Source organism: Salvelinus sp. IW2-2015, unplaced genomic scaffold (genome assembly GCF_002910315.2).
Source record: "Salvelinus sp. IW2-2015 unplaced genomic scaffold, ASM291031v2 Un_scaffold3247, whole genome shotgun sequence".
In the NCBI taxonomy this organism is placed as follows: Eukaryota; Metazoa; Chordata; class Actinopteri; order Salmoniformes; family Salmonidae; genus Salvelinus; species Salvelinus sp. IW2-2015.
In genome coordinates, this window is record NW_019944534.1 from 8,821 (window position 1) to 19,034 (window position 10,214).

Consider the following 10,214-nt stretch of genomic DNA (forward strand, 5'->3'; position numbering starts at 1 on the left):
ACACTGTACCTGACAGCAGCAGACTAGTGACCAGAAGTGATGTAATACTCACAGTGGACTGTCTGTTCCATGAGAGCCAGGGAGGACTCCTGGACTGTCCTCACAATGAAGCAGCAGTCAAGAAGATTAGGCWGAAGCTTGACATGGTATGATGTCAATTAATCATKATTTTGAATACAGTATCTCGGMGTCTCTGTARAAGCACTGTACGGGACTTGACTTACCCCTAACCAATAAAAACAATAAARGCTTAGAAGATTTCCTCCAGTCTGGTCATGCATTTTGACATAATATACCCTGTTAAATAGAACCAATGAATGTTGAACATGATTTTCTGTTAACTTAAAAGGCTACAATTTATTGAACRCCCGATGTTGTTTTCATTTGTATCCCAAATGATGACGTTCTAAACCAATTTGTGAGTAGGCAAAATGGAGACTGCATCTGTGTCCCTGTTGTCTCAGGTGCCAGATTWATTATGGACGGAGCTTGACATCTACTGGGGACTTAGACCGTGCCAACCCAGTTAATACATATTGATCCCTCCAAAGTATTACATATGAATCTTAAAATAATAGACATTTAATTAAATTGAAGCAAAAAGTGAATATCCAACAGAGATTGGTAATAAAAATATAGAGTAACTTTTTGAAGGTATACTAAAATGAAAATAATGCCTTCCAATATGGAGAAAGTTATCATATTTGTTTTGTTTTAAACCTTGCAATAAGGGGAAAAGCAAAATTTGGTTTGAGAGTGGTCTGTGTGTTTAAGCAGTAGTGATTGAGGTATTCCTGTTAGGAAGGGAGTTTATGGAGTCTAGTGAAAGTAACAAAGAATGGTATTTGGCTTTCAGATAGCAATCCAATAATGTAATATTTTAGTAATTTGAAGGATTAAGACAGAGGGATTGAGCATTGGGAGTGATATTCAATTAGAGGCTGCTCACTCTTCAAGGCTTGGTCCACTGCTCTTGTGTTTAAGTCAGCTGTTGTTTGGATTAGAGATAAACTCCCTGTGGAACAATAGATAGCCGCCAGTACACACTGAACTCAAAAAAGCTGTGAGACACAGTGGGGAAATTAGYGACAGTMTTTACAGAATTGTATGTCAATGCAACAGGTCAAAAATATTACGATTACAAGAGAGTTGTTTACTTTAGAAGGTACCCAATTCAGCTTTACGGGACACCGTTATCATCTGATGTGTCTGAAGTATAAATGTGTCTGAAATATAATTCTGTATACACATGTAAATTCTCTTGATTAGAAGACATGTACTGAAAAACCTAATGTAAATCTGATACACAAAATGTTTCAAATGTTTGAAATTTAAATGATATCTGAGGTCCAGGAAAACAAATTCTCACTTAATAGGGCTGACTGACCTCTGACCTATGTTCTGACTTCCTGGTGAGGTCTGATCACACTTACTAGGAAGACAGGAGACATGTTAAAAAAAAAAAATTATGGGCTATGTAAAAACAACTCATTAAGAAGAAGTTTATAATTTATCAATAGTCCTAATTGTGATTCAGACCACGAGAAGGACAGAGTCTATTTTACCATTACCTTATGGGATACAATTATTTCCTTATGGAATTATCAAGAGATAATTTGATTTTAATTTTTAATTTTAAAACGTTTAAGGCAGTGTTGTTGATTTTTTTCGGATGCATGAATCACGATGTGAGTCATGTGTCCAAAGGGGGAATTACCAGTCCCATGTGGCCCTTTAGTAAATATGCTAATTGTTTTCTTAACATACCTGCCAGTAAAAGGAAAAATATATGTTTTCAATGGATGACAGTTACTCTAAGTGAATGGAAGTTTTCCCCACCTCCAGTGATATATGTGAATTGCTGTTGTTGTTTTCTTTGTTTTTGTCTTGCATCAATAACAAATCTCCCCAGATTGGGTCTGCTGGATGGTCAGGATTTCTCCCTAAGGATTAGCCTTCTAAATTAGTGAAAACAAAGGTCAATGCAACCCGATTGTGGAAAGAAATATAGAAACAATGGTTTATATTAAGAGATTTATTCACCTCTGAATTTACAGATCCTTTGTGTGTGTGTGTGTATGTGTGTGTGCATTTTTGATACTCAATCCCATTAATAAAGTATAACGTTTATTATGCTTATAGTATTACCATACTATGTGGATTGTACAACCCAGAATGAAGGGCTTTGTCACGTTCGTCGTAGTGAGGAGACCAAAGCGCAGCGTGATGTGAATACATACTTTTAATGTAAGACGAATAAACACGAAGAACACTGAACAAAACTAACGTGACCGCTATAAACAATGAGCGCAGACATGCAACTTCACATAGACAATAACCCACAAACCAAACTGGAAAATGGCAACCTAATAGGATCCCCAATCAGAGACAACGATAAACAGCTGCCTCTAATTGGGAACCAATCTAGGCCACCATAGACCTACATAATGCCTAGACTACACACACACACCTAGACATACCAAAACCCTAGACAAGACAAAAACACACATACCACCCTCATCAAACCCTGACCTAACCAAAATAATAAAGAAAACAAAGATAACTAAGGTCAGGGCGTGACAGGCTAGAAAAGATGAAGTGTCTGTTTTTTTCTGTGTTGATTTCCCTTACTTTAATAGAGTATAGAATATTTTGATATGGAAGCTAAAATCTAAATGCTTACATTTTAAATGTAATGATTATTATCACACATAGGATGTAATGTAATGAATTTTAATGTTTGTGGTTTTCTTTTAACTAATTTCTGTCTTCAATTCATGTGATGTTCTATAAACCAATGTATGTGTTCATGCAAGTGGTTGACTGAACAAATCCTTCTCTTATCAGTAGCGGCAATTTGGCAGTACGCCCAGACCTTGTTTTGAGAACAAACMAACGATATCTCAGTTTCAAGGTCTTAGCTTAGTAAGAAAGAAGCCTTGTGAGGTGTTGGTCTGTCACATGATATGAAACAGAATGGTAATGATTAATGAATTATGCTAAATCATGCAAATATAACTTGTCTGTGAATAGCCATATATAAGACAACTGCTGGGACTGCCCAGTAGAGCTCCTGATTGACATGTGAACTATGGTGCATTGAGTTGGTTGGAACCTCTCCAGCGCAATAAACAACGATTCATTTAAGATTGACTTCGGGTGTCCKTGTGTAAGAATTTCCACTACATACTCATTTTTCCTCTCCRTTTTTTACAGGCCAGAAATCGTGGCTTTCTATCTTGGATTCTAAACTTTGTCACGGTATATCAAATCATTGCAGTAACTATTCATCAACTACTATACTGAACAAAAATATAAACGCAAAATGCAACAATTTCAAAGATTTTACTGAGTTACAATTCATATCAGGAAATCAGTCAATTGAAATAAATGAATTAATGGTGCTATTAAACAAAAGTCAGTACTGCTGTGGATCTCACACAAGTCATTATTCTTTGATTCTATTGTGTTCATTAATGTGGTCAATGTAATACAGTAATCATCACAGGTCATATCCCTAACATCTAGTGTTTTACGTTTCCTAATCTTTTCAAGATCCACGTCCCTCTACAAGACCTCGTTCTGGCAGTCTATCTGTGATTCGGATATATATACTGGTTTGTCAAATCATTGCAAATGATTAAACTATACATCATCAACTACAGATGTAGGATCATAATTTGATCACTCTTTTGTTGCTGAAATGCAAACGTGTAGTGCATTTGACTTTTAAAAGGGTTTCAGACTTGATTTGCCTAACGAAAAATACATCAACCCCTACAAAAATGTCCATTAATTATAATCCACATAATAATTCACATTTCCTGTTGCTGCAGGATTATTTTCCTGGTGTAACAAACTGGCACAAATTAAAAGATCCTACATCTGTATACTGTGGTGGAATATTCTTATCAAGTGAGAGAGACTTTGTCATTTCTTCAAACAATAATCTTTATTCAATATTAATTAATTAATGCAATAACTAGGCTGGTCGACCCAACACTCTTGACTGTTGGGCCGAGTAGCCTAACCTAACAATGCTGTTTCTTATATACCTGACACTAAGAATGCTTAGTCATGGCTGCTTCCACCCCTCCCATGCAGATTGGGGGCACCATAAGCCACTTTGGGTTTATCATGCATCTGGTGCCGTTTCCCAGATGCAAGGATGATTAGACACAATAAGGGGTTTGTTCTATTCCTCCAGGCTCTCTTTATCTCGGTTACACCCATCACATCTTATCTATGGAATGCCAGCTATAGGTTTTTATCTAGCCCTCACTTAATTAGTTGCCCTCTCAGTTCACTCAGAAAGGAGAGAGAGTTCAAAGAACCCTACACTATTACATTTAACATTCTAAGAACCCTACTCTTTTGCATAAAACATTCTAAGAACCCTACTCTTTTGCATAAAACATTCTAAGAACCCTACTCTTTTGCACAAAACATTCCAAGAACCATACCCTTTTGCATAAAACATTCTAAGAACCCTACTCTATTGCATAAAACATTCTAAGAACCCCTACTCTTTGCATAAAACAACCATTTTGCGTGCCCAATAAAATTATAACATAATCTTGTAATTTTGCTACCTTAATTCACAGACTATACCAAACATTATGAACATCTTCCTATACTGTATAATGGTATGTCAATATCATTGCCAAATGATAAAAACTAGGACTAGGACACTTTAAATATTCTAATAAAACAGAATTCAAACTTAATGGATGGTGGCTGTCATAAATATGTAAGCTGTTTAAACAAGAGTCAGTACTACTGTGGATCTCACACAAAGTCATTCCTCTTTCCAGTGTCCAGTGTCTCAGTCTACAACTTACTTTTTCAACATCCAAGTAAGGTTTATTGTGGTCATTGTAATTGAGTAACCGTCACAGGTCAAATCAGGACCACTAACATGTTGTGGTTTTCATGTGTTTCTAAGCTCTTTTCAGATTCCACAGTCCTTCTTCAAGACCTCATATCTAGAAGTAATGAAACAAGAAGAAGAAAATGTCTTTACTTTTGATGTTAAAGAGCACTTGTAGTTGTAATGTATAAGAAGTGGGCCGATATAAAAAAAAAACATAAAAATGAATTGAAAATAATAAAGAAGAAACATGATCTGTGGAAGGGGGTGCATCTCAACATCACTGCTAGTTTACACATGCATCCCACTTTGACACCAGTGTGTAGCAAATAGTGGGGGTAACCTTGGGGCTGTGACGCAAGAAAAACTTGATAGCACAAACTCAATACGGATGGCTTTCTCTTTTGGAGGAGTTTGTAACAGGCATACAAAGTATTGCCTTTTTGTAATAGTTCAATGACTAAGCTGAGCTCAAAAATGAGGGAAACGAGGCATTTGAAAGCTACCGCGCCCAATGCATAGTGCCAACTGTAAAGTTTGGTGGAGGAGGAATAATGGTCTGGGTTTTTCACTGGGTCGCGCTATGCCCCCTAGTTCCAGTGAAGGGAAATCTTAATGCTACAGCATACAATGACATTATAGCCGATTCTGTGCTTCCAACTTTGTGGCAACAGTTAGGGGAAGGCCCTTTCCTATTTTATTATGACAATGCCCCAGTGCACAAAGCGAGGTCCATACAGAAATGGTTTGTCGAGATCGGTGTGGAAGTACTGGTGTCCACATACTTTTGGTCATGTAGTGTATGTGAAAACGGCGCATTTGTACATCTTGTAGGCAAAAATATAACGTTAATAAGTTCTACCTGATGACATCATAAAGCACATTTTAAAAACYAAGATTTTCAAACACTGATTCGCGGTGACGTGGGGAGCAAGAAAATACACTCCCTTGGGCTAGAAACTCACTGCAGGTTTTGAAAATCAATGTTTTTTACTTTAATCCTACCCTGTGATGTCACAGACAAGCTTTTATTTAGGGCCTTATCTTTCTAGATCATAGAAACACTGTTTTCACCACTGGTTTGGTGATGATGAATATGTGGAGGAATTGCCCTTGAAATTAAGTTCCTTATTCAATAAGAGTGTTCAGCAGTAACATAATGTTTTGCTGAAATGTTATCCATACGTTCATACAGATGTCTGATACACAGGATCACCAACAACTGAGGGATAGTCTTGTATGAACTGTTACGTGCATGTAACTCCTAAAATAAAGGAAACACTTGAGTAAATGATGGATACAAAGTATATTGAAAGCAGATGCTTCCACCCAGGTGTGGTTTCTTAGTTAATTAAGCAATTAACATCACATCACGCTTAGGGTCATGCATAGAAATGCCCAGTTTCCCATTGTTTTGGCTACCATGGCTAGAAGAACAGATCTCAGTGATTTTGATCAGAGAGGAAGAAGTGAAGAGAAAGGATCCAATCCCATCAAAATCTGTCCATGTGGGAAAACTACGTTCTGTTTATTAAACATACCTCCTGCCTTCTCACCTTTGGGACATCGACTCCCATTGTTAGGGCGTAGACAAGAACATCTCTTCATTATATATATATATATATAATATATATTCTGCTTTGAAAGAGAGGTCTCAAAAGATTATAGTGGGTTTAAATGGTATTTGTGTCTGTCTCAGTCACCAGGCTTAACCCAATTGGACACATGGGAGATTCTGGAGAGGCGCCTAAGCAGGGTTTTCCATCAACAAAACATCAAATCATGGAATTCCTCCAAAAGAGTTCTAAACACTTGTACAAGCTATGCCAAGGCGCAATCAAATGGTTATGTTGGCTTGTGGTGTCCCAACGCCCTATTAAGACACTTTATGTTGGTGTTTCCTTTATCTTGGCAGTTAGCCACCTGTACTTGACCTTATATTAAAGGACCCACCAGAGGACAATGCTGCCCTCATTTCGACGTAATTCCTGCCTAATTGCAGGAAATGCTTGTTTTGGATCCACCTCTGAAGAATGACGCAGACAATTTACATGCCTACATATTCACAAATTGTGGGTGGGAAGAAATGTGGTGACTGGTGATTTCCCCGTGGAGTGGATAAACATCAACAAATGGGTAACTGACAGCTGTTAGTGTAGCTACTAAGCTAGCACGCTAACCTTAGCTAGTTATCTTGCTAACCTTAGCTAGTTGTCTTGCTAACCTTAGCTAGTTATCTTGCTAACCTTAGCTAGCTAATGTTATCTATTGTTGCTGGTGTTTTTTACTACACCGTTTTCAAAAGATTAGGCTATTCTGGAGATGGATTTGTCATAAGCATTTAGGGAAAAGCATTGCCACAGATGGAAACCAGTATCTTTGACTTCACATATTGTTATCTCCAAAGTTTGAGCATCTTCAATAAGAGACAAAGTCATAAATGCCAAGTCATAAATGCAGTCATTGAGCTGAGACAAATCATCTAGTCATTGAGGAAAACCAAGTAATAAATAGTCATTGAGTAAAACCAAGTCATATTTACAGTCATTGTGTCACACCCTGATCTGTTTCTCCTACCTTGTCCTTGTCTCCACCCCACACCAGGTGTCATCTATTTTTTCCCCCATTATCCCCTGTGTATTTATACCTGTGTTTTCTGTTTGTCTGTTGCCAGTTCATCTTGTTTTGTCAGGTCTTACCAGCATGTTTCCCATTTTCTCCAGTTTTCAAGTCTTCCTGGTTAAGACCTGCCTGCCTGCCGTTGTGTCCCTTTTTGGCTCTGCCTTTGACTACGAACCTATGCCTGCCCTCGACCTGCCCCTTTGTTATATTAAATATTCTGAGAACCGAACTATCCGCCTCATGTGTCTGCATCTGGGTCATATCCTGAGTCGTGATATATTGAGCAAAGCCATATATACAGTCATTGAGCATGGCCAAGTCATACAGTCATTTAGCAAAGCCAAGTCAGCCCATGGACTGGAGTTTAAAAAAAATTGTTTTCCACAATTGTTTATACACGTTTTGTGCTGCCATTCATTTAGACCAGGGGTGTCAAACTCATTTCGCATCGTGGGCCACATACGGCCTAGGGAGATGTCAAGTGGGCCGGACCATTAAAATTATACCATACTCTGCTATAAATAACCAAAATATCATGTCTTTCCTTTGTTTTGGTGTAAAGAAGCACAAGAACATTAGGAAAATATTGAAATTTAATGAACTATCCTTTTACAAAACATTTAATGAAACACCTCATATTTCCTTAGACAAATGTGCAATTTACTTTTATCWTTCACAAATATGCATTGCAACTGATCCCACTGATTGTACAAAGGCACAAAACTTTAATTGGTACTGAAAAATATAGTAATGCACTTTAAGATTAAGATGAGACTTTTAAAGAAAGGAATTTTTAAACCACTTACACATACGCATATAAAATCTAAATGTAATCCCTGCGTACACCTTACAAACTAAGGAGAGTGATTTTAAATGTGTAATGAAGAAAGTGTTCGCTGTCCTGTAAATCTGTAAACTTCATACATGAAACATACATACACATACAATACATACTGAAAATTTTATGGAGTTGTATGAACAGTAGAATTCCATCACACAACTTTGTGTTTGTGAAGCTGCTGACTAACATTAAAGTGCACATTTTTTTTAAATCACCAAGTAAGGATTCATCTTCACGAGCTGTATTCTTTCAATGCAAACAGTATCTAAGCGCAGCATTTTAAAGGTGTTAGTCTAGTCTGGACTTGTATTTGTTCCTGAAACTTGGCATCTTTTGGCCTGTACAAGTGCATCAACACCAGGTGTCATGTCCTGACTAGCTGTCACTTTCAGAATGTCATTTAAGTGCTTGTTTGTGAGCCTTGAACGCATTTTTGTTTTATTGATATCATCACTGAGAAAATTTGTTCACAAAGGTAGGTTGTCCCAAACATGCACAAAATTTTAGCAGCCAGGGCTGTTAATTTGGGGTACCCTGGTAGTAGATACTGATAAAATCTGTCCAGACCTACAGAGGCAAATTTGCCCTTCAAATCTGCATCACACTGCAAATCATTATATCTCTAGCTGAATTTCGACCGGCAGATCAGAAGCTTTAACTGTGAAAGGTGAGCGAAAAACTGAAAATTCTGTCTCAGTTCACCAAATACCTGAAAACGTTCTCAAACTCCCGCAGTAGTCCTGCAATTTTGTCTTTGTACCGTTTCATGTCCGCATCAGGTCTGGTCACACACACATCTCTCAGACAGGGAATGAGCAGGGTTGCCATTTGCCAGTTGCATCTCCCACAAAGTCAGCTTCAACTTAAATGCATGTATGTTGTCAGAAAACTGTGTGACAACTTTTTTGCGGCCTTGCAACATTTTGTTCAGATTGTTCAAGTGTTCAGTAATATCAACCAAGAATGCAAGGTCCCGTAGCCATTCCTGAGATTGTAATTCCAACACGGTTTTCTTTTTTCTCCATGAACTGTCCGATTTCCTCTCGTAGATCAAAGAAATGCCTCAGCCACAGCGCCTCGGCTTAACCATCTCACTTCAGTGTGGTATGGCAGGCTGTGGGTAATGTTGCTGTCGCTGAGAAGTTTGTCAACCTGACGATGGTTCAGACCTCTGGACCGGATGAATTTACAGTGCGAACAACCACCTCCATGACGTGGTCCATTTTCAGCGACTTGCAACACAATGCCTCCTGGTGCAAAATACAGTGAAATGTCCAGAAACGATCTCCTCCATTAAGGGCTTTGAACTTTGTCTTTGAACTTTGTCGCGACACTGCTTTCTTTCCGACCATGGATGGCGCGCCGTCTGTAGCCAGGCTGACAGCGCGGGACCAGTCCACTCAAACTCTGTCCAATGCAGCAACGACAGAGCCGAAAATGTCCACGGCTGTTGTGGTGTCCATCATTGGCACCAACTCAAGAAACTCTTCAGTAACAGTCAATGTCTCATCAACTCCTAGATAAATGGCCAGTTGGGCCACGTCTGTGATGTCAGTGCTCTCGTCAATTGCCACGGAAAATGCAATAAATGACTTGACTCTCTTTTTCAATTGACTGTCTAAATCTGCCGATAGTTCCGAAATCCTCTCTGCTATAGTATTCCTCGTCAGGCTAATATTGGCAAAAGCTTGTCGCTTCTCGGCACATACAAGTTCAGCCGCCTTCATCATGCATCGTTTAACAAAGTCACCGTCGGAAATACGGCTTCGATGCTAATGCTATTTCGCTAGCAATTAGGTAGCTGGCTTTTACCGCTGCTTCACTGACTTCTCGGCTCTGGATGAAAGTTGACTGCTGTTTCCTCAGACCCGCCAGCAATTC

The 10,214-nt window shown here is 38.5% G+C and overlaps 1 long non-coding RNA gene across 1 annotated transcript; it reads left to right on the plus strand.

Moving 5' to 3' along the window:
- Positions 1-6: 6 nt before the first annotated feature.
- Positions 7-3,147, plus strand: LOC139025774 (uncharacterized). The gene is made up of 2 exons (XR_011477394.1): positions 7-2,187; positions 2,589-3,147. It is a non-coding gene; the product is annotated as an uncharacterized lncRNA (long non-coding RNA).
- The last annotated feature ends 7,067 nt before the right edge of the window (positions 3,148-10,214 follow it).